At 40.3% G+C, this 21,426-nt stretch overlaps 1 protein-coding gene and 1 pseudogene across 2 annotated transcripts in view; both read right to left on the bottom strand.

The window, feature by feature from the left end:
* LOC126101063 (xanthine dehydrogenase-like) overlaps positions 1-21,426 on the bottom strand; it is a 265,749-nt gene that overhangs the window by 111,169 nt on the left and 133,154 nt on the right. The window lies entirely within an intron of this gene.
* Positions 4,868-4,984, bottom strand: LOC126102297 (5S ribosomal RNA; annotated as a pseudogene).

The following is a 21,426-nucleotide window of genomic DNA, read 5'->3' as shown; positions in this document are numbered from 1 at the left end:
TCCTGGATCCCATCTCACACATTGAAATTGTTGCCTTCCAGGAAGTAGAGCAGTACGCACAATGTCACCTCAAAAAACTCTCCAACCTGTTCACTTCCTGCTCCTGCCTTGGACTACCAGTACCCACCACTTCTACAACAGCCTCCAAACCTCACCAGATCACCTCATAGCTAACAAATGCAGCCTCAAAAACCTACTACATTTATCCCATCCTTAAAAACTCCCCACTGCCATACACAATACAGAACCTAAACAAACTTGAAACAGAGTCATGAACCTTTCCTCTGAAAGCCTTTGCACCACAGAAGTTTCAGTCCTTTCCAAAGGCCTTACCTTTTGCCCCTCTCTCAAGTTCAATCATACTGGACTTGTTGTAGACCTTCTTTCCTTCTTCCAGTCCATACAGAGGGAAAACTTTTTTGCCACCAACCATGCCACTCAGGCTAAACCAAAGACCAATGCTGAACCCTGTCTGACTCAGATCTCTCCACCCCTACTGCCTCCTAATCACTCCCTGTTACCTTTCCAGAATTTCTTAATCTCGAGCCCTGTCTCACCATCATTCCTTAATCCATCAACATCCAAGCTAACGTTATATCCACAGAAAGAACCACAATCCACCACCTAAAACTGGATCCTGACCTTATAATCATTACTCATGATAAAGGCTGCACCACTGTTGTTTTGAATCATAAAGATTACCTGGCAAAATAATTCTGTCAGCTATTAGATTCATCCAGCCATGAACCCTGCCACAGTGACTCCATTATAGAAATCCAGCAGGGTCTCTAGTCTCTCCTCAAATCCTTAGGCCTATCCCAGAACCTCTTCCCAAAGTCTATCTCTCTCCTCACCCCTACCACTCCTCACATTCCAACTTTCTAGACACTTCCTAAACTCCATAAACCCAACTACCCAGAATGCCCCATTGTGGCCAGTTGCTGTACCCCCAATGAAAGAATATCTGTTCTCATAGACCAGCATCTTCAGCCTATTACCTGCAACCAACCTTCCTATATAAAAGATACCAACCATTTGCTTCACAGTCTCTACACAGTTCCTGTTCTTTTACCACATGATGATTGCTCGTCACTATTGATGTCACCTTCCTTTACACTAACATCCATAATGCTCATCATCTTGTTGCAATGTAACACTACCTTTCCCAATGTCTGAAGGATTTCAAATCTACAACCTCCTTCCTGGTCACCATGACCAATTATACTCTCACTAACAATTACTTCTCATTTGAAGGCATTGCCTACAAACAGATCTGGGGTGTGGAAATGAGCACTTGCATGGCACCATACTATGCAAACCTATTCATGGGCCATCTAGAGGACTCCTTCCTAATCATCCAGAAATCCAAACCCCTCATCCGGTTCATATGCATTGCAGACATTTTTGTGATCTGGATTGAGGGTGAGGACATCCTATCCATCTTCCTCCAGAACCTCAATGGCTTCTCTCTTGTTCACTTCACCTGATCCTACTCAACCTAAAAAGCCACCTCCCTTGATTGTGACCTTTCTATACCAAGTAGTCCCTGCCAAACAACCTAGCCACTCATGATCACTGCATCTGTAGTGGTGAGCAGTCCCTCTCACAATACACCAAGGATCTCACTGAGGCCTTCACAGACCATAATTACCCCCTCCCCCATGAACAGATACTGATCTCCTGTGCCTTATTGCTCTAGTCACCTGCCATCTCCCACAGTCTCACATCCAGCCACAGAGGAGCATTCCCCTTGTAACTCAGTACCACCATGGGCTGGAACAACTGAATAACATTCTCAGCCAGGGTTTTGAGTACCTCTCACTGTGCTCTGAAATGAGGAATGTCCTTCACTATCCTTCCCACCCCTCCCATGGTGTTATTCTGCCATCCACCACAATATCCTCATCCATCCTTACACTAACCCTGCTCCCAATGCATTGACTCTTGGTTCATATCCTTGTAATAGATCTAGATGCAACACCTGTCCCATACATCCTCCTACCACCACCTACTCCAGTTTGGCCAGAAGCATTCCCTATCCCACAAGAGGCAGGACTACCTGTGAAACTAGTCATGTGATCTATGAGATAAGCTGCACCCACTGTGCTGCCTTCTACATGGGCATGAGATAAGCTGCACCCCTGTGCTGCCTTCTACATGGGCATGACAACCCAAAGAAACAATTGGATCACCCAGTTACTGAATATGCTGCTTCACTTCAATGATTGCTTCACACCCTGTGACATCTGGATCCTTCTTACCAACACCAGCTTTTCCGAACTGTACAAGTGGGAACTCACCCTGCAATATATTTATATTCTATGTTCCCATAACCTCCTGACTTTGAGCTTCATTAGTCACTGTCCTTCATCCACCTATCCTCTTCTTTGTTCCCACTCTAGCAGTACACAGCCTTCTATTCCACCAATTCACCCATTCATTTTATTTCTCTCCTTTTCTGTTCCCTCCCTCCCCCTCTACCCCCCCCCCCCCCAGCCCCATCTAACTTCCTGACTACACCTAGCTGCCCTACTCACTCCCCACCTCATTCCTGTATGCTCCCATGAGCATCACTTTACCGGCCCCCACTCCTAACATGTTATCCATCCCTAACCCTGCCCCAGCCTCCTTCTTACCCCCACAATCCAGATCGCTTCTCCCATCATGCGATGTAGGTTGCAGTCTGGTTTTGCAGCCAGGGACAGTGGTCATATGTGTGTGAGTTGTGTTGCCTGAAAGTGTGTGTATGTTTTTCAAATGAGAAAAAGGCCTTTTGGCCAAAAGCAAACATCGATTAGAGGAAGATAAACTTCTTTGCCAAAGTCGCTAATCATAATTTCTTTCTCGATAACCAGTTTGAGTTATCAATGTTACCATCTTCAGATCTCAACTGACAGGTTATTGTATATTTCTTAAACTAACAGTAAGAGTACTTTAGATGACCAATGCATCAGCATGGTGAAACTAAAATAACTATATGCACAGTCATTCAGCACATTCATTTGCCTTATAACACTCGCAATAGAGCGCATAATTGCAGCCTGGGTAGCCTAGCACATTGAAGTGCCCGCTTCAAGGACATGCAAAGGAGCACTGGTCCTGGACTGAATCCACCTCATGGATTAACAATGGGAGCTAGTATACCAGCCAGCATGGACATGGTTTTTACACAGTTTTCCACATTCTTCTTGGTGAACACTGATATAGTTATCATTTTTATGATGTGTAAAAATTTTGATAAAACTTTGTCACATTTGGCCATGCAGAGCATACTACATGCAGACACAACGGTACATCGATTTCTCACCAGGGGTAGCAAACTGTAGCTTTAAATTGCATTTGCAAGTGATGACCCCATCATAGTAATAGCTTATATACAGATATGGTTGGTTCTCCTCAAAATTCCAGAAGCTACATACCACTGCCTACCCCACACTGGCTGAATGAAGGGGACTGGAAAGGAAAGGAAGGAAGGAATCAAGAATACTAAGCAGAACTATATTGCTGGTGTGAATATATTGTATAATTACGGAACAAGTTGTAAAAAATTGATGGACATGCTGTCTTTCATGTAACAAAGATTATTTATTGTTTGGGTTTAAGCTTCAATTAATTTCTGTGTCCTTACATTCATCATGGGGTGAAATTCCTCCTTCCTAGCATCTGCATTTCCTACAATTTGACAATATGCTGATATCTCCCTTGCCTTCATGAAGGCATTCAGACATTTCTACACTATCTCTTAATGTACCTAAAAACAAAGATGATGTGACTTACCAAATGAAAGTGCTGGCAGGTCGACAGACACACAAACGAACACAAACATACACACAAAATTCAAGCTTTCGCAACAAACTGTTGCCTCATCAGGAAAGAGGGAAGGAGAGGGAAAGACGAAAGGATGTGGGTTTTAAGGGAGAGGGTAAGGAGTCATTCCAGTCCCGGGAGCGGAAAGACTTACCTTAGGGGGAAAAAGAGACGGGTATACACTCGCACACACACACATATCCATCCACACATATACAGACACAAGCAGACATATTTAAATATGTCTGCTTGTGTCTGTATATGTGTGGATGGATATGTGTGTGTGTACGAGTGTATACCCGTCCTTTTTTCCCCCTAAGGTAAGTCTTTCCGCTCCCGGGACTGGAATGACCCCTTACCCTCTCCCTTAAAACCCACATCCTTTCGTCTTTCCCTCTCCTTCCCTCTTTCCTGATGAGGCAACAGTTTGTTGTGAAAGCTTGAATTTTGTGTGTATGTTTGTGTTCGTTTGTGTGTCTGTCGACCTGCAAGCACTTTCATTTGGTAAGTCACATCATCTTTGTTTTTAGGTATATTTTTCCTACGTGGAATGTTTCCTTCTATTATAACCCTATCACTTAATGAACAAGATATAAACTTACAGAATATTGGATAAGCTTTGTGACTGGTTTGACAGTAACAGAAGCATGTGCGTAATTCTTAATGGGACAAAATCAACATTAATAAAATGAACATTAGTACCCTAAGGGACTATTGGTGGATCATTGGTGTGCTTCATTTAAGGATGATCTGGTGTAAGATGTTGGAAACGCCATGAGGCAGTTCATGAGTGACACTGCTCTATACAGGAAAGTTACATTGTAAAAAAAACTGCACTAAATTGCAGGAAGGCTTATAGCACTCCGTCTTCAGGCCACAAGTGGCCCATCGGGACCATCCGACCGCCGTGTCATCCTCAGATGAGGATGCGGATAGGAGGGGCTTGTGGTCAGCACACTGCTCTCCCGGTCGTTATGATGGTTTTCTTTGACCGGAGCCGCTACTATTCGGTCGAGTAGCTCCACAATTGGCATCACGAGGCTGAGTGCACCCCGAAAAATGGCAACAGCACATGGTGGCTGGATGGTCACCCATCCAAGTGCTGGCCACGCCCGACAGCGCTTAACTTCAGTGATCGCATGGGAACCAGTGTATCCACTGCGGCAAGGCCGTTGCCGCAGGAAGGCTTATGCAGAATTTAAAATTTGGGCAGGGATTGACAGAAGACTATTAACAGAAATAAGCTTATAACATTTTTCACAATTAAGCAGACAGTTCAATTAGTTGCAAAGATCTGAAGTGTGGGGTGATTCCAAGAACTTCATGATGTTTGTAAGTGACAGTTCTTCTCACTATGAAACTAATAAAATATAACACCATCATAAACCTAGAAGGAAATATTACTTATACTGTGACATGAATCTCACTTCCAATTGATATTATGTCCCTATGAAGTATTAAATTATTCTAAAGTAAATTTAAACAATTTTTCAGCATGTAGAGGAGGTGCTGAGTTGCAGCCAGGCACAATGAAAAAGACTGCTAAAATGTAGGTTGGTTATTATTAAACTTTCACTACTTGAGCCAGTGTACACAGCAAACTACTTAGCATATGGGTACCTAACTTTGTAGGAATGACATCCAGACTGTGTGCTGCAAGATTTGTATTATTAGCAGCATTATAGTGATGACTTGCCATTTGGTGCCAATACTGGTGCAGTGACATAAGGTTGAAACACAAGCATCAGTGTGCATTAAAGTTGCAAACAGTCAACACGGGTCTGGGAAACTTTAACAAGGCTTTACTCGTAAAGCTGTTTTATCAAGACACTAGCAATAGTGCTGCTGGTCTTTGCAAACATCAACACATTAAAGGAATATGGAGAGGATGCTCAAATTAGCTGGCAATTTGGGAATTCCTCCTAGGAGAGGCTGACAACCGATTGCACCACAAATTGTTGATGAAGTTACTGTTGCCATGGTTGAGAATTCTGGATGCAATGTGCAGTCCTGAAGCAGTGCATGAGCTGTTTCACAACAGCTAAACATTCAAAGGTCAAGATTTATCAAATGCTCTGAGCAATTGTGAAAATGATATCTGCACAAACTTAATATTACCACCAACTTTTGTCATGTGATGCAGATATTTGAGTAGACTTTGCTATACATTCTTGCAAAGGCTGAAGTTGATGATGTGTGGCCATGGAAGATTTTGTAAAGTGCACTTCACATTCACTGGAGCAGTGAACACTCATAACTGTCACATTTGGGGATCATCATCACCAATGACCTTCCATGGAGCTCCCCTGCATAGTGAATGCATCACTGTGTAGTATGTTTCACAGCAAAGTTCATGATTGGTCCACTTTTCTTTGGGGAACTCACATCACAAAGACCAAGGATGTGCAGTGTGAGTGGCACATGTTACTGTGATCTGCTTCACCAATATGTGATCCTTACTCTACAGGGCAGGGAAGCTTTGGACTCAATTGATTTGATACACAATGCAGCACCACTTCACATTGTTCATGAGGTCAATCGATTACTCTGTAAAACATTTGGAAAAAACTGAATCATTGGCCAATTGTTCCAAACTGCATGGCCACCAACATCACCAGATTTGAACGTGTGTGATTTCTAGCTGTGGGATTACCTGAAGGACAGAGTTTATCAATGGGACACTAACAAACATTTTAGGTTGAAGATGAACATAGTGAATGGGGTAATCAACATCCCACCAGAGACATTTCAGGCAGCAGTATGACATTCTCTAGTGCACTTTCAGGCTGTCGTCGATTGAGAGGGTTGTCACACTGAGCAATGTTTGTAACGTGGAATGTAAACATGGTACACAATTACCCTCTCAAGTATAAATTAAAATGTGTTTCATTCAGTGGTTTATTTATTATTTCTGTTTTGCACGTCCTCACAAATGTTTCCACAAAGTTTGTCCCACAATCATTGATTTTTTATGAGAGCCCTCTCAAGAAATGAAAGTTTAATTACAACCACCATGTATTAAGCTTTCAGGCAAAGGAACTGAAATGGAAAACATGCACACAGTCACACAAGTACAACTCACACACAAGTTGTCACTGTCTCTGGGTCCTGGCGGCCAACTGCACCTACTTATGACATGAGCAGAAATATGTTGGGGTGGTTAGTGGGATTTATGGGGAAGCATGGAGCGGAGAGAGGGAGCATGGTGTGCTGCCTGTAGGAACACACATGGATGTGGTGTGGGAAGGATAGGGCTGCTAAGTGCAGTATTTGGAGGCTGTGCTGGAGGGAGCAGGGGAGAGTAGTATAAGGGAAGGGAGAGGGGAAGAAAGAGGGGAGAGGAGAGAAGCAGAAAAGGGGAAAAGACTGGTAAATGCATTGGGGGAGTAAAAGGTATGTCTAGTGCTGCACGATTCAGAAAAGCTGGTGTTAGGAGGAAGAATCATGATGGCGCAGGCTGTGAAGCAGTCTTTAAAGTGAAACACATCATGTTGGGCAGCGTGTTCAGCAACTGGATGGTTAAGTTGTTTTTGGCCACTGTTTGGTGGTGGCCATCCATGTGGACAGACGTCTTGTTAGTTGTCATGCCCACATAGAAAGCAGGACAGTAGCTGCAGCTCAGTTTGTAGATCATATTGATATTTTCACAGGTGGTTCTGTCATTGATGGAGTAGGAGATGTCTGTGACAGAACTGGAGTAGGTGGTAGTGGGAGTATGTCTGGGTCATGTCTTGCATGTAGGTTTATTGAAGGGATATGGGCCATGATGCCATACAGGCAGCCACCCTTTGGGGAATATCAGAAAAAAATTATTGCATATTTTCCCAGGCAGTCTGAGTAGCCCCACCAAAATGTGGACATCAGCATTCAAATTTCTCTGGATGATTACAAAGAGGACACAAAAATACCAACAATGGAACTGAAACTTGAGGTAACAATCTGCACAGCATTAGGGCACAGATCAACAGTAGGTACTGCTATGACAGAACTACTTGGCAGTTAGGAATATGGCAGAACTGAAAACCAGATGAGAATTACTGTTTATTATTGGCAGCAGATTGCTGGCAGTTGCTTCAATTCCCTCATTTGCAGGAGGACCTACTGATGATGTGGACTTGACTTGCTTTTGCAAATCATCCATGAGATGGCCCGATTTTGCATGTGGCCCTACGTTTTTCTGTTGTATGTGGCACATTTGAAGTTAATAGGGGGTGTATGCGCCTGTGCCAAGTCAGTCCATATTTTGAAATATGCTGAAACATTTGAATCATTGGCAAAAGGTCTGGTAGGGCAGTATTCTGACAAGCAGGGTGTTACTTACTACTGTAATGAGTTGTCCACCCCCAGACAAAAGTCAGGAGAAGACATGGAACAATTTTCAGATTGCATAAGGAGTATTTTGTGTAAAACCTGTACCTTTGCTCAATATACAACCTGCAATGAAGTCTTCCTAGAAAACTCCAAAGCATGAGCAAATGATGTTTTCATCCACAATATCAATCCACAAATTAGTAAAGAATCTAAAGTAGCTCCCCCACCTCATTCTATGAAGCAGTCCACCTGGCATCATTACGTGAAGAAGCTGAATGCTTCATTGCCACTATGATGCATGAAAGTGAGCTGTGACATGTGTTTGTTAATGAATTTTTTTGTGGCCCATGGAAGTGCACCACTTACATGGCTGAGAAATGCTTAGCACCTTATTGTCCTCATTGTCAAAAGTTCAGGCATTTATGAATGCACTGCCCACAGAGCAGTAATAGGCTGTTCTGTGGCCTAAAGAAGAGTGGTTTCCAATCAGAGAAATTGCTGAAAGACAGTCAGTAAACCCCGTAAATTACTGAGTTTTGAAGGAGGTGGCAAATGTAATTGTTACAGGACAAATGCAGGGAAGACCACCCAAATTTTGGTGGATAAGGGCAGCTAGATAAGTTTAGTGTTTCTTTCTCCTGATGACAAGCAGCCATGGGAACCTTGCTGATGTTGTATTACTGATTTAGTTGCTGAAGTTATAAATCCAGTGGGTGTATGTTCAATTAAAATGAAAATTAATCATACCACTTATTAATCTGAGATGGAAGTGAGAAGACAGAGAAGGCGTGATTTTGACATCATATTGGAAAACGATTTCTTACACCAATTTCAGGCTGTGGTTGATTTCTGGTCACACACAGTCAAACTCAGTGAAGCAGTTCATCATTTTGGCAGTGACAGCACCTCAAAGACACAAGGGAATCCTGAGAAGGGACCCATTCCACAAAATTCCAACACACCGCATATCTTGGGCTCGAAAGTAGCCACCCCTGTGCATATAAATGATGGTACTGGAAAAGTTCTCTGGTAGACAGCCAAAATGCAGGAACCTAGGGGGAATTACTTTTTGATTGATTCACTCACTCAAAATGATGTACTCAACAGAATGCAAGTTTAGGTGAAATGAAGCCTTTGTGAAACAGAAACTGAGGGAAAGAAAGTCTGAATTCCTGTGAGTTTATGTAATTTTGGAGTCCAAGAGGTAATGATACTGAAGGGAACTATTCTGGCCAGTATGCAAGATGTAACTGAGAAAGAAGAATCCATTCATAAAGGAAAAATTAAGAAAAGAGGAACATCAATACCAATCTAAGAAGTGAACACATTCATGACACTCCTGAAGCTTCAATTACAAATTAAATTATCTTATTTAAATGACTCTGAGTGAAGCTTACTGTACTCACTTTTAAAGGCATATTTGTGGTTATTCAAAGAGAGAAAATACTTGCCACATACTAGTCTGGTATGCAATGAGAGTCCCACTGGAAATGCAAGGCCAGTTGCCCAGAAACTTACTGATATCCATATCAATTACAGTCTGAAGTGAAAGAAACAGTCCAAAAACAATATGATGCTGGAATTATTCAACCGTCAGTCAGTCTCTAGTTGAGTCTGATTGTTGTCCTGGAAAAATTTACTAACAGCGAGAAGACATACAACTTACCTGTGGACATGAGAGCTGTCAACAAGGTCACCACTCCTGATACCTATCCCTTGTCACATATTAATGAAATGTTGGACAGGACAGGAAACTGTAAGTTTTTCACTGCCCTGGATATTTGCTGAGGCTGTAATCAGATCCTGATAGCCTCTCAGGACTGACCTAAAACAAATTTTGTCATACCTTCTGGCTTGTAAGAATTTTTGCAAATACCTTTTGACTTAAGAAATGCACCAGCCACATTTCAAATATTTGCTGATATTAAGGTGTTTTAAAGCCACTACCTGTATTGTTTACCTGGATAATAATAATAATAATAATAATAATAATAATAATAATAATAATAAAGATTTTACTGTCTTTAGGCCATTACAGCAATTGACAACGTCAAATGAAGTTACAATTTATAATACAGTGTGATAAGGTATTGACTACTGAAATATTTTAGCTTATATTACAATAAATGTACAGTGGGTCATCTGTCGGATTACTGCGTTTTACAGTTGAAGAATTCATTGATATCATAGAACGGGTGGGCAATAAACCATTCATGCAGTCTTTCTTTGAATGTATGTTCAGGAAGATCCTGTATGGCATGTGGCAGCTTATTAAATAGCTTGTGTCCTGTGACTTCATAGCTATTTATTGATTTTGATAGTCTGTGGTAAGGCGTGTATATGTGTTTGATGCTTCTTGTGTTGTAACAACGTACATTTTCTCTACGTTTCACATCTTGTAGGTTCTTCTTCGTAAAGATTAAGACATTGTATATATAGAGGTTTATTACAGCCATAATTTTTTGTTTAGTAAATAAGGGTTTGCAATGAGCCTTATGTGAGGAATTTGTAATTATCCTAATGGCTTTCTTCTGCAATAATAGGATGTCATGTATATGACTACAGTTACCCCACAAGATAATGCCATAGGATATTATACTCTGGAAAAATGCAAAATAAGATGATCTGATGTATGTTTCAGGTACACAATTTCTGAGTTGTCTTAATAAATAAATTACTCTAGATAGTTTACTACTAATATAGTTTACATGTTGGCCCCAGGATAACTTTTCGTCTAAATAAACTCCCAGGAATTTAACAGAACTAGGGTCATCAGATAGTGGCTTTTCTCTTAGAGTGAAGATTATCTGCTGAGTTTTATTTTCATTTAGCAAGAAACCATTTGCTCTGAACCAATATGCTGCATGAGTGAGTGTATTTTCAGCACAGGTTTTAAGATCATTAAGATTGTTACTGCTATGGAGAAAAGTTGTATCATCTGCATACAATACAGTGGTGGATCTAATAAACGAGGGGAGGTCATTGATCATTATCAGAAACAGGAAGGGCCCCAGTACAGATCCCTGAGGCACACCTACTTTAATATTTTCTATGTTTGACATTTCCTTACCAACACAAACTACCTGTTTACGGTTGTTGAGATAAGCTTTTAATAGTCTGAGACTGTTTTCTTTGATGCCGTAGAATTCTAGTTTCTCTAGTAGTGGCATGTGCTCAACACAGTCGAAGGCCTTGCTTAGGTCACAGAATGAGACCTGAGCAAAGCCTTTGTTCTCAAAAACTTTGAGGATGTAACTGACTACCGTGTTGATTGCATCAATGGTCGACAGATTCTTCCTAAACCCGTATTGTGTAGCATTAATTATTCCTAGGTTCTCAAAGTGAGATGATAATTGTTGGTACATGATGCATTCTATTACCTTGGAGAATGCGGGTACTATTGAAATAGGCCTGTAGCTAGATGGAGAGTCTTTATCTCCCTTTTTGTATACTGGGACGATCCTAGACAGTTTTAACTCATCAGGAAAATATCCCTCAAGTAAGCACTTGTTTATGCAATGGGTTAAGGGGTAGAGAATGCGGTCACACACTTTTTTTAGCAGGTTGCATGATATGCCATATATATCTAAGCTATCAGATGATTTCAGTTGTTTTATGACCCCTTGTACATATCTAGGCGATACTTCGGAGAAGGTTACCATCCTTGTATTTAGTGACTTGTCTACCCCAATTTTGGGAGAGTAACTCTGATGGACTAATGTCTGGTTTGATAATTGCGTCTCCTATTTCTTTCACTGAATTAATAAAAAACTCATGGAGTGTTTGTGGTGGGATATTAATTTTGTCTTTTTTAGTATCTCTGGCAGCACTGTTAATTATTTTCCAAGCGGTTTTGCATTTATTGGTGGAATTATGTATGCTGTTGGCATTGTAGGTTTTTTTGGCTTGCAGGATGGCTTTTTTGTATTCATTCCTGCATTCCACATAGGCTGATTTGGCACAGTCAGACTTCATACTATTGTATATGTTGTACAGTAACAAAACTTGTTTCTTTAGATCTGTCAGCTGTTTATTGTACCATATATTTTGTCTGTTTTGAGATCTGGATTTGTGGCTGCTGTCCATTATTTTGATTTTCTTTATGGGAATACTATGGTTAAATAGGGTCAAGAATGCATTAAAAAATCTATCAAATACTATTTTGGCTGGCAGGTCATTACTTGATGTGTAATGTCCATCGACACTACAATGGCCAAACCAGTCTCTGTCAGCAAGGGAATTACAAAATGTGTTAATTTTATCCTCAGTTATGGGTCTGGTAATCACAACTGTTGGGACAGGTCTGTTTGCATTGCTCCTATTGAGGGGAATTTTACTTGCATAATTTAGAGATACGGAGTCATGGTCAGAGAATGGGAACACTACAACTTCGCATGCGTTTTCAGTGGTCTTGAAGTTTACAAAGATGTTATCTAAACATGCTTTGTTTCTTGTGGGCCTGTTATTAACATGATATAAATTGTATTGTCTTAGTAAGTTTTCCAGATCTGCAACACTACCCTTACATTTAGTAACATCAAAATCAGCATTCAAATCACCTCCTATTGCAATATCATAATGTAGCCATTTAATATTACTTAATTCACTCAATAGCATGTCCATTTTTTCTAAAAATATGTTAATGCTTCCCTTTGGTGATCTGTACATGGATACTACTATTAGCTTATGACTATTAATGATTATACCCGTAACTTCAAAGTGCTGTTCATCACACAAGGAATTTAGGTCTAGTTTGGTTATAGTACAATTGAGTGACTGGTTGGAATAAATTGCCACACCACCTCTAATGTGATCTTTCCTACAGTAGCTATTTACTATACTAAAATTGTCAAATTTGGCAACTGCAAGTTCATTCTCATTAGCCCAGTGTTCACTCAGACAAAAAATATCAAACTGGTTATCAAGACCAAACTCATTTATGATAAGTTCTTTATCTTTCAGTCCTTGAACGTTAAGGTAACATATTTTAAGATCCATGCTCTTATTGCTTACACACTGAACACTATGGTGATTGGTTTTCAAACGTTTTTCAGGGCTTATCTTTTGGATTTCTGCCTCTTGTTGCCTTTTACTAAAAAATTGTTCACTTGGAGTGGTAGCACATCTACTGTTGTATGCCTACTGGTGGTTGCTTCTTCTTCTGCTGCTGTTGAATCTTGCTGGTGAAGTGTGGTAGGTACTGCTGCTGCTGCTGTAGGCATTGTTGTGGCAACTGATGACAGTGGAGATTTGGATGTTGCTTCATCTTCTGCTGCTGTTGAATCCTGTAGATGAAGTGTGGTAGGTACTGCTGCTGCAGCATTTCTTATGTGTGTAGGTACAACTGCTGCTTCCACCTCTACTTCTACTGCTGCAATAGAAGTAACCATTTCTTCAGGCTCTGCTTGCGTCAAGCAAGGAACTGGAAGAGCAGCAATTATTTCTTGGTTGTCAGATGCTTTCAGTATCATGCTGATGTTTTGGCACAGAATCTTCTTGCCTCTGTTATTAAGGTGCATGCCATGTTCCGTGTAACAGTCTCTTTGCAAGGAGTCCATACTTATAAAATATGCGTTTTGGTAGGCCCTGCAAATCTTTGAGTATTGCCTGTTTGCTTTTATGATTTCCACGTTCACACATGACCATTCCGAAAGGTCATGCCTATGTGGAATTCCAACTACAAAAACTGATTTCTCTCTTGTTGAATTTAGTATTGCCTTAAGGTTTCGTGTTGCACTGTGGAGGTCGTTTTTATATACATTATTGGCTCCAGCTATGACGACAATATGACGAGCATTTTCAGTTTCTATGTTTCTAACGAGTTCTTGGATGGGTGCACCTGGTTTGACAATACTAGTTGCTTGTATACAATGACTGTAACGTAGTATTTTTGCGATCTCACGTCCATGGCTATCAGAGAATATTTTCACTTTGAGTTTGTCTTCACGTTTATTGCGGAAGTTTCTGCTCATGTGCTTGTCACTATATAGATTCGGGGTGTTGTTGTCGTCACAGTTTTCCGTGGATTCCACATTTATATCTGAATCTAGTGTATGAAAACGGTTTTTTGTTACCACAGTAATTCTACAGTCACTGGGTTTCACACGACCTACCCTTTTTGGCCTAGTAAACATATGTTGCCTTGTTGTTTCTGCCTTTAGGCCTATATCCACTTCAGAGCACTCGTTTATTGTAGGTAGGACACTGAAACTGCTTTTATTGCCGCGGTTTGTTCCATTCGTTGTATTTATCACCTTTTCGCTTCTTTCTTCCGTGATCATGCTAGTCCTGTGCTCCCAGTTCTGTGTTTTACTTGCTTTGGTGATCGGGATATTACGCGCCTTTATCAGTTCGGCATTTTCATTTTCTAAATGCGCAATGTCCCGCCTTAGTACATCTACAATTAATTGCAGGCTTGATACACGTTCATTTAGCTTCACTATTTCACTGTTATAATTTACGTATGTTCCGTTTTTCACCACACAACTATAACTTTTGTTCACTTTCTCACTATAAACAACTGTGCCGGACGCCATATTGAATAATTATCCCTCAAACTATTGAAGAACATGCAGAATGATTGAGAAATGTATTGGAAAGAGTACAGATGCTCATCTAAGTTTGATTTTGGAAATTCGTTCTTTCAGAGTCAAGTGTCCTGTACTTGTGACACTTTATCAGTTCTGAAGGAATAAAACTGGACCTGCAACTGACAGAAGCCATGGATAACTTCCCTACTCCAACCAATGTAAAGGAATTAAAAAGCTTTTAGGGATTAAGTAATTACTATTATCATTTCATAAAGGATTACACTACCATGACTAAGCCCTTAACCAAGTTATTAAAGAAAGGAGCAGCTTTCAAATGGATCATAGGTTGTGAAACTGGCATGAAAAAAGTTGATGAGTTCACCTCTGTTGACATTCAAAACCATTTACACTCTCATGTGATGCTTCAGACTTTTCAGTTGGTGCTGTTGTGAGACAAGAGCACAATGACAAAGAAAACCTATTGGTTTTGTTTCTTGCCAGCTCAACAAAGCTGAGGTCAAGTGCAGTACCACAGAAAAAGAGTTGTTGGCCTTAATGTTTGCTGTTAACTAATTTAAATGTTACCCATATACCATCCCATGGACTCTCCCTTCCAAATAGATAAGCTACCACTGGTTATAGTCTTAAAAGAAGTGAGGAGTTTAGAACACAGACTTAAAGCAATCGGGTGTCACGTCCAACATAAGATTGTGAAAGCTATGTGTATATTAGTTCAATTCTGCTATTTGTCTTTACTAATAAGTTCTATTTACCAAGTAAGAAAAACCCTATGCTTGCGCAAATTTCAGTTTCTGAACAGTTACTTAGAGAATTACATGTCATCAGTGCCAGAATTACACAACTATCACTGCTAAGACCTCAAGGCACATTAATACATAAGAGTGATACGCAGACACTTTGTGGTTAGACGAAGAAGATGATAAATGATTGTGCTACTTCTACTGACTCCTTGCTTAACTGCACTCTTATCTATCACCAAATCAGGGACCCAGAGTACCCCATCCAGTTGTGCCTATTTACTGACCAGAAGATTCAAAACAAAATTTGTACCATCATTTCCTCAAGAACACCACACATTGACAGCACAAAAGCAAGAGTAGGTCATGAATTTGGATATTTGCAATAACTTAGGGAACAACCACTCTTTCCACAGATAAAAATGTTCCATAGCTATTACAGTTCCTTTACCCCTTTTACATAATAGGTAAATTTTAACACTATCTGACAACCACTGCTGAAAACACCAAGGTAAGCAATGCGAAATGGTGACACTAAAATGCAAACCAACATGTAACATCCAACATGCAACATGTAAGCCAACAGCTGAGTATCATCATTCTACATGCAGCAGTTCTTAACTTTGAGAACAACTATAATTGTCACATATTGCATCACTTGTACCTCCCGTACATGCCCTGATGTTTGAGAAAGGAATATAAATCCCAATACTTCACACTTACACAGTTCATACTAGGAACACTATGTGGATTGGACTCTGTGCCCCACATGCTGAGAAATCTGCTAAGTTGACACACACTGGTTCAGCCACTGTACCTTTTCATTCCTGTTTTATTCATGCACTGCGTACCTGTAGCTAGAACAAAACTTCATTCTTCAAAATATCCACTAACTACCCAGCACAGAATTGAATATGTGTTTTGCTATTCAAACCACAACCATTGTATTAATAGACTGATCACACATTTTTATTAAGCTCCAAATCTACTTCATTTTTCTAATGGAAACCTCCTTGTTTAATTTATTTCAGATTGAAAGGCCTGGTTGAAGTAGGCAACTGCCAGCACAAATATAATAAAAGTAATTCTAAAAATGCTTGTTGGTTGCTGAAGGAAATCTCGTAGCTGTTTCTGGAGATTTTTTTTATTTCCATATGCACAATATGTTTCTGGACTAGCCTATCATCTGATGACCTGTCAGCAATTAAAATTTGATTTTGCAAAATCTTCCCATAATACGAGGGTAAATATATACAATCACAAGGTTAAAAAACAGGCAAAATAATTAAAAATCAAAGATTTCAAAACACACAAAAAATGCACAAATCCTATTCAATAACATAAGCTCAAGAGGCAGGTATAAATGTCATACATCAAGAAATGCATATGGTATATCAGGCTAAGCAGCCTTTCATTCGCACAGATGGAAAACAAATGTACCATCACCAGAGTGTCTGGCAACATGTGCTGTGGCTGACAGACAGTGGCATCTTGGGCTAGCACAATGCCATTTGCTGGAATCACCAGTATCATAAGGAAATTTAATAAAAGTTGTATATCAAGATAACTAACAATGACAAAAGTAAAGCTGAAAGACATAAACTTGTGCTAGATATGACAGAAACTATTACATGTGTGAAAATTACAGCATCCTGTTCAGTCTTCCACTCCAGTCTGTCCAGTGCAAAACTTGTCACAAGTTCCACACTTAATCCCCCCCAACAACACCTAATTACAAAATTTATGAACAGGCTGCCCTATACTATATGTTATGTTTTTTAAACTCATTACTAATCTTCAGAGAGGGTGGGCCAACATACTTCACAGCAGCACATATAATTTCTTCATTTTCTACTCTGGTTCCTTCATGAGTACGTGACAGAGTTTTTTCACCCATATTCCTAATATCAGTTTCTCTAAATTAATTTGCAGTCCCTGTGTCTACAGTGATGCCTATTTCCCTATCATGGCCTCCTAACCCAGTGCAAATTTTTTTTAACCTGTGGAACACTGAACGAAAAATGCTTTCTTCAGTGTTGGAGATGATTAGAATTCACAGCTTTAACAACATCTGCTGTTGTTGGCTTACAGAAAACCTCATATTCTAATCACTGTCCATTCCTACTTATCTGTAAATCCAAAAAGTAAAGATAACACTGAATCTCAAACTCCACAGTGAAATTTAAATTACAGTGTAAAGACTTAAAAATTTCTTGTAGTGTGAGAGCCTCTCCTTAATCCCCTTAAAAGTGATGAATATCTCATCAAGCAATTTATACTGCCCATGCAAAATATCAATCGAAGGTTTTAACATAGGTTTACACTGTAATTTTATTAGGTAGTTACAAACAAAATAAATGAGGTTATGATGAACCAAATAATCCCATACATTTCTCACTTAACTATTTAGTGTGGTCAGGCCCACCACCTAGTCATTGCTCTGCAGTTGTATAATCTTTCACCAATCAATAGTAGAAGCCAAGCAATAACCCTATGTATTACTGAACATTACTCCTCCTTTTTGAAGGTGTTACCCTTTCACTGATCTGAAGAAAACAGCCTAGTTTATTAATGAATAATATAGCAAGTAACATTGCAACCTCCACCCAAATAATTTTTAAGAATCCATCTGGGCAAACTATTCTTCCAGGAAATGGGTGACACCCTTTTGTAAACAATATGAGTCACTACTCTTATGGAAGTGAGAAGAGTATACAGGCAGCCCCCTGCTCAAATAATATAAGAAAAATTTATTGCAAATTTTCTTTGAATGTAAGGCTGTCTCTGCAGTTCATATAGACTTGTAGTGTTGGTGATGCAAGTCGGCCAGCTCATGAGCATTAGCTGCCAATAAGAAACACAGAAGAACATCATGTGCACTGTGGAGTTTGCAGACAGACAGCAGAACTGAGAACAGCACTCCTCTGACCTGGTAACATGTTTCCTCTCCCACTCTGCTGTAATATATCATAATGGTTCCTCTGGGTCACCAGCTCAGAAGAGACTGATAGATGCATTGCTAGGATAGGGGGCATGTGTATGAGAGAAGGGAAGGGGATAGATAGCTAGAGGACAGGGACTATACAAGGTTGAGTCCACGGGGTTATGGGAATGGAGTATATGTCATAGGAAGTGTTCCCAGCTGTATATGTCAGAAAAGCTGGTGTTGATAGGAAGAATCCAGGTGTTGCTGTCTGTGAAGCAGTGATTGAAGTGAAACACATCATCTTGGGCAGCATGTGTAGCATCTGGCTCACACAGTTGTCTCTTGGCCACATGGCCACAGTTTGTGGTGTCCATCCATACAGAAAGACAGCTTGTTAGCTGACATGCCCACATAGAAAGTGGTACAGTGGTTGCAGCTCAATTTGTAGATCACAAGCGAATTTTTGCAGACAGCCTTACCTTTGATGGAGTGGAAGATGCCTGTGACAGGACAGAATTTGGTGGTAGTGGGAGGAAGTATGGGACAGTTATTCCATGTAGGTCTTTTGCAAGGATATGAACCAAGAGGAAGGGTCTGGGAGCAAGGGTGAAGTGGGGATGCAAGGATATTATGTAGGTTTGATGAGAAGCAAAATATTACTGTGGGAAGGGCAAGGCAGAAAGTTGGGAAGTTATTCCTCATTTCAGGGCATAATGAGAGGAGGCCAAAAGCTTCATGGAGAATGTAATTCAGTTCCTCTGGTCCGGAGTGGTACCGAGTCATGAGAGGAGTGCTTTGAGACTGGGCAGTGGGTAATTGTGGGGGAGGGTGGGGGGGGGGGGCGAGTGATAGGTGGCTAAGGGCATTGTATATTTGTTTCTGGACAAGTGTGGGAGGGTAATATGCTTGTGAAGGCCCTTGGAATATTTGGTGAGGGACTACTCATCACTACAGATGCGGTGACCTTGGGTGGCTATGCTGTATTGAAGGGACTTCACAGTATGGAATGGGTGGCAGCTGTTGAAGTGAAAGTATTGTTGGTGGTTGGTAGGCTTGATTTGGATGGAGGTACTGATGTAACCAGCTGTGAGGTGAAGGTGGTTTGTTGGGTCCAGAAGGACCAGGTGAAGCAAATGAGGGAGAAGTTGCTGAGGCTCTGGAGAAATGTTGATTAGGTATCTTCACCCTGTCCAGATCACAAAGGTGTTATCAGTGAATATGAACCAGATGAGTGGTTTTCAATTCTGGGTGGCTGGAAAGGATTCCTCTAGATGGCTAATGAATAGGTTGGTGCAATGCATGTGTCCACTGCTGTATAATGGATTTGTTTGCAGTTGATGCCTTCAAAGGAGAAGTAATTGCGAGTGAGGATATAACTGGTCATGATGACCAGGAAGGAGGTTGTAGGTCTGGAGTCAACCGGTCACTGGGAAAGGCAGCGTTCAGTAGCAACAAGGGGATCTTAGTGCAAAGGAAGACAGCATTAGCAGTGATGACAAGAGTGCTATGTTGTAAAGGAACAGGAACTGTGGAGAGTCAGTGAAGGAAACAGTTACTGCCTTTTGTATAGGAGGCTAAGTTATGGGTGACAGGCTGAAGGTGATCCATGAGAGCAGATTCCCAGTCTCCTTTCTGGTCACCACCTCCAACTATATCCTAGCCCAAAATTACTTCTCCATGCAACATACCTTTTGCTCCTGTAAGCACCCTGTCCTCAACCTTCATTAATCCTTACCTATCTTCTTCCTCACTCCCAGTTCCTCATTAGACAAACATTCTATCCCACCAATGCAGCTACCAATCTTTTCCCTTTTTTCTACTTCTCTCCTTTCCACTCTCCCTTCCTCCTCCACCTCCCTGCAACCCCACCCCAGCAAAACCTCCTGACATTGCACTTTGCAGTCCCACCCTTTCTCCACCGCATCCCTGCATGCACCCACAGGCAACACACTATCTTCCCCACACCTATTCTGCTACATATCCCTCTTCCCACCCCATGCCTCCTCCTTACACCACTAATGACCCTGGAATACCCTGGCAAACACAGTCAAACCCCAGTGCACAGATAAATTGCCACGAGATTGTGTGGATGTGTGTGATATGTTTTTTATTTTGAAAAAAGGACTTTGTCCTGAAAGTTTAATATTTTGTCAGTGTTTTTTATTGTGGCTGTCTGCAACTCAGTGTCTCCTCTATGGGATGAGTAGCAATCCATCCATTTCGTGGTGCTGATATTCCATTCTGGACTTTCCATTATTTATAACAATTTTTGCTTCAGAACTCTTCTTATTTTAACAGTCACAGATATTCATTTCCCACTTATTTCTGTTTGCTATGCTTGTGCTAATTGTATTTTTTTACTGTTCCTGTACTAACTGTATGTGTTTTATCAAACATTTTATATACTACAATACATAACACTGTTCTTTCCTATAAGAAAAATCAAGATTAATAAATATGCTATTCATTAATTGTATACTGTACCTCATAGTAATGTCTCTTTTCACCTATGTGCAAAATTGTAATTAACTTGTATGCAAATTAATGCAAATTATATGTTTATAAATTAATGACATATAATGACATGCAAGTAATAAAATACTGTTTTGACTCATTCCAGATATTTGCATATATAAATGCACTCGTGGATCCACATAACATCCATTGAAAATAATAAATAAATAAAAAACTGAGGGTTTCAAAACTGCTTCTTTTATGTGTGTGCTACACTTCCTGAATATTCTTCCAATGAGTCTTAGTGCCTCATTTGCCTTTCCTGCAAAGTGTTTTTGTGGTCATCTAAGTAGGTATGTATGCATTTTCCAATAAATCAGATGGCTGTGACTGCTTCTAGTGTTTGTTTGGTAATCATATAATAACACAATAATGGTTTCTTTCATCCGTTTATGTGGAATATGTTACATTTGTTTACAGATGAACTGCTAACCAGTGCACCAAGCTTAACACCTGCAGGTCTTTTTGCTACAATTCTCTAACATTGCAACTGCTGGATATATAACAGTGTCCTCCACAAACAGCCTCATGGAGCTTATGATCTTAATCACATGAACATTTATACACAGGGAGTCCATAA

This window comes from Schistocerca cancellata, chromosome 9 (assembly GCF_023864275.1).
Source record: "Schistocerca cancellata isolate TAMUIC-IGC-003103 chromosome 9, iqSchCanc2.1, whole genome shotgun sequence".
Lineage (NCBI taxonomy): Eukaryota > Metazoa > Arthropoda > Insecta > Orthoptera > Acrididae > Schistocerca > Schistocerca cancellata.
This window is presented reverse-complemented; position numbering and strand designations above follow the sequence as displayed.